The following is a 3,646-nucleotide window of genomic DNA, read 5'->3' as shown; positions in this document are numbered from 1 at the left end:
AGCACAGAGGCAGGCTAATTGGTAGCACCTGGCTAAGCACACCTGCAGACAATCGGCCACCTCCCTCTCTGTTCCTGAGCTGGTGGAAGCAGAGCAAATCCCTAAGGCTTCTGGGGATTGTAGTTCCGAAGATGGCGAACAGGAAAGGCCAGGAATAGATGGTAGTAGTCAAGTGCATTGTGGTAAGTGTAGTTTCGAAAAAATGGGAAATAAAGTCCAAGAAGTGAATATCAGTTTTTCACAGATAAATGAATACCAATTTGTCCATTTAGATCGCCAATGTAGGCGCCCATGGCGCAGGCATGACAAAAAGAAACAAATACAGATTTAATTTTCCAGTCCTGAATATAAGATCACAGTAGCAGCTTCCAAAGGTGTTCACGCCTAAATAAATCTCATTTGGGTTTTAAAACTTTGTTCACATGATACACACCTGTCTTAGAGGGAGGGGATGGGAAACGGGGTTGTTCATTTAAGTACAGTGGTATTACCCGGGGTTACTTGGACAAGTATAAAAGAACTACCAAACTGAATTGCTGTACCCCGAGGATGTACCCAAAGTGTTGTTGATGTGATTTTTATCTTCATTTGTTCGCATGTCCTCATAAAACCAATAAAATTTAAATTAAAAAAAAAACATTGTTCACTGCGATAATAAAATGCAGAGCAATTTAAAGGGAACTTGCTTCAGTCATTATTCCATACAACATGCATTGTTATGCTCCCCTACAATGTATCAACCTTCCAACCTCTTAAGGGACAGTAGGCTTTCCCCAGGCACCCATGTGCTGGCCAGTAACCTCTCACCTCCCTTATTGTAATGCTTTGTTGAAAGAAAGCAACTTGGAGGCAGCCACTGTGCTTCCCTGCTAAGCTGGGAAGGCATTTTGATGGCTAATCCTGCTTCAGAGGAACAATTCAGGACTTTTATCCGTCCCAGAAAGGCAATGTGCAAAGGAAAGCCCATTAAAACGGGACAGTCCTGCAAAATATAGGATGGTGTGCCACCCTAAACCCACTTCTCCAAGCCTATAACATATAGACAAAATGATTTATAGAAGCAGGTTGATTTTTGTAAAATAATATCAGTTTTGTTTAAACAAATCACAAATAGAAGATTCCAAGTACTAGAATGCCATTTGAAGTAAGCCGAAAAAATCTCTAGGGTTTTAGGAGGAATATACTTTGAAGATACAGTGTGGTAAGATCACATGCTGATATTCATTTACGAAGACATGCCTTAGTTTATTCTCAGTGATGTGAAGAAGATTTAAAGTTCTATAAAAACAGCCTTTTTGACCATCAAATTATCAGACAGCATAGCATAGAATTAATTTAAAAGGTAGAGGTTTATTTGTGATTCACTTAATTCATACATGTCAACATTATCCATTCCATTCGGGAGACGCTAGTCCAGTCCTGGTTTTAAGTTTGCATTCTGGGACTTGTAGTCCGGGCTTAATAATGGGGAAATCCAGGACAGGTTCCAGATGCTAGTCCAGCCCCGGTTTTAACTTAACAGTTAAAACCGGGGCTGGACTAGCATCTGGAACCTGTCCTGGATTTCCCCATTATTAAGCCCGGACTACAAGTCCCAGAATGCAAACTTAAAACCGGGGCTGGACTAGCATCTCCTGAATGGAATGGATAATGAGGGAATGTATGCTTATTATCATATAGAAAAAAATCACAGATTTCGTACAATATTGCATAATTTGGGGTATTTCGGATGCGACTGCACTCATGTAAATTTAGCATGAACAGTAGCACCCAATCTAAGGACTTGTGACAGACAATGACCACACAGACGATCAATTCCATAGGTATTTAGACCAGTGCAAAGAGCCTCTCCTTGGCCAAGTAATATCCTTTGTATCACTTCCAAATAGAACCAGGGGACTGGAGCTTTGTCCCACCTGAGCTGCAAAGGCTCATGTGTAGGAGATGTGAGGGTGCAGTAGTGAGAGGACGACACACAGGTGGCACTTTTGTTTCTACAGACTTTTATTCAGATGAAATGTGGTGTTGGGGAAAGGCCTCACTAGCCTTTACGCTAAGAGGGGTTTCCCTGCCTCACCATACATCTCAAATGGGTCTGTCAGGATGTCAAAATAAAGATAAGTCCACCCTTGTGTGAAAACCCTAACTCTAGCCCTCACACTAACTAAACATAAAGTGCAAAGGGGATGTCTTCTCAGCAGCTTCTTTATACTTCTTTTCAAAGTTCCAAACACAGATTTCCAAAGGATGCAAAAACAAACAAAGTTCCACAGGGTTCAAGAGAATATTTTCATTCTCTTGACTTCCCACAGGGATTACAAGTTCCAGGGGGATTTGCGTCTTTCCCTTGGTTCCTTTTCTACTTCCATGAAAAGCGAGTATGTCTCCCCTTCTCTTTGCTTTGTCACCATGTTCACAATCCCAGGGGTTGTCTCCCTTCCCAGATTTCTCTTCCTTTTCACAGCCAACCGGGTTCACTCTTCTTCCCAGTACTGTGACTAAGAAGAGGAATAACTGCTGTCCTTCTTATGTGGGCGTGAGTCCCAGGCTTGCTTGTCTTCAACAGTTCTCCTTCTAAGTAGACTTGTACTCTCCTGCCAAGTACTCCCTATTGCACAGCCAACCGGGTTCACCTTCCTCCCAGGTACTGTGACTATGAAGATGAGCAACTGATATGCTTCTCTCGTCAGAAGTCCTTCTTTCCTTTTTATTCTATAGCTGGGTTCGGCTAGATTAAATAGGCTGGTTTGCTCACTGTGGATCCGCTGGGTGCTCTTCTGCACTCCGCGTATCTTCTTTATCTCAGTACATATTTCTAGGTTGTCATGCCTGATCTTTTTCATCTCAGTACTATAAAAGGGAGGGCAAACCTCTACTTTGCTGGCATACATAGAAGTATGGGGGATTCCAGGACACTAGAAAGGGTAAGAGCATGAGTGAGTGGGAACAGTGGTAGAAATATACTGCATTTCTCCTAGGGTGTCATCCCTCATCCCATGAAGGGTTTCCCTCACCCTGTGATTCTCCTGAGGTTCAACACCCCCAGGGGGATTATTGGACTGTGGCCGCACCACCCTGCCCACAGGTGAAGGGTTCTCCCCCATGTTAGAAGGCATGACATCCAAGTATTCGTCGTAGAGACCGTATTGCACCCCCCCCCCCAGACCCCCAGAGTGCCACACAATTCTCTCATGTGTCCCTCTCGAGTCTCTGACTTTCTCTTTGCATCTGGGGGTTTCGAGTGGTGGGGGTTCAGGAAGAGGTCCATGTTTGCCTTGGTAGGGCAGGTTTGGTTTGTTTATGGTGCTGCAGAGAGACATTTTTCCCTAAGCTCTGTTCTGTTGAATTTCAGCTTTTCTCATGAACTGGGAAAATCAGGCTGTATTTTGGGACTTGTGATCCTCGGTAGAGGGATGGCGTCTTGATGGGGCCATTAAGAGTGGGTGTTGGTGGGGGCTATACAAACTGTGTCTTTGTGGGTATTTTAAAGTGCAATGGGTCTGAATGTGATTTTCAAGCGAAGTTCTAGGTTCTGGATGTGGGCATTGCTAAGGGTCTTGACTTGTCTTTGTAGGAGTGGTTTTAGCAAAGTAGTGTGGACAAGGCTTCATAGAAGGTCTGAAGTGGGAGGGGCAACTGTGCATGG

This window comes from Ambystoma mexicanum, chromosome 1p, assembly GCF_040938575.1.
Source record: "Ambystoma mexicanum isolate Mex_15411 chromosome 1p, UKY_AmexF1_1, whole genome shotgun sequence".
NCBI classification, from domain to species: Eukaryota; Metazoa; Chordata; class Amphibia; order Caudata; family Ambystomatidae; genus Ambystoma; species Ambystoma mexicanum.
Note: the sequence above shows the minus strand (reverse complement) of the source record.